The sequence below is a fragment of the Cynoglossus semilaevis genome, chromosome W (assembly GCF_000523025.1).
Source record: "Cynoglossus semilaevis isolate Cse_v1.0 chromosome W, Cse_v1.0, whole genome shotgun sequence".
Lineage (NCBI taxonomy): Eukaryota > Metazoa > Chordata > Actinopteri > Pleuronectiformes > Cynoglossidae > Cynoglossus > Cynoglossus semilaevis.
In genome coordinates, this window is record NC_024327.1 from 8,608,380 (window position 1) to 8,609,076 (window position 697).

Sequence of the window (697 nt, forward strand, 5' to 3'; positions counted from 1 at the left end):
CTGAGGACAATGAAACAATAGCATCAAACATAGATAAGAACCGAGAACGTGCTGAGAAAATGTCTCCACTTTTAAATGATGCTGAGATAAAAGGAGAGATACTTTCAGATAATACAAATACAGAAGAACATATGGCATGTTCTCAACCCTCCCCTCCCTCCCAACCTTTGTATCCAAATTTAAAACTGGTGGACGAACCAAAACAAGAGACTACAGCTGAAAATACCAGATCAAAGAAAACACTGAACCAAAACTGGAGCACATCATTGGGACCTTCCTTAAGCCCATCTCCACCAGAAACACCAAAATTTGATGATAACATTGCAGACGCCTTTCCCATGATACAAGTAGCTGATCCTGCACGAGATCCAATTGATCCAAAGGCACCAATAAAAGTATATAGAACCTGGACAAAAGATGATGTGATACAAGCAACCACAGACGTTGCATCATATACGCAGGACCCAGAGCAATGTTGTGCAGATATGCAACAGGTAATTCATTCTTACTGCCTGAATGGAGCTGAAATTCAACAGGTTTTTCAGGCAGTAATAGGTAAAGACTGGGCTAGAGTTAAAGGTGATTGGAATCCAATGACAGGATACCCTCCGACACCACTTCAACCTGAAAGTGCAGAATTAAAAGATAGAATGCAGGGGTTTTTCATAGAATTAATATTGCATTTAAAAGGACAGCA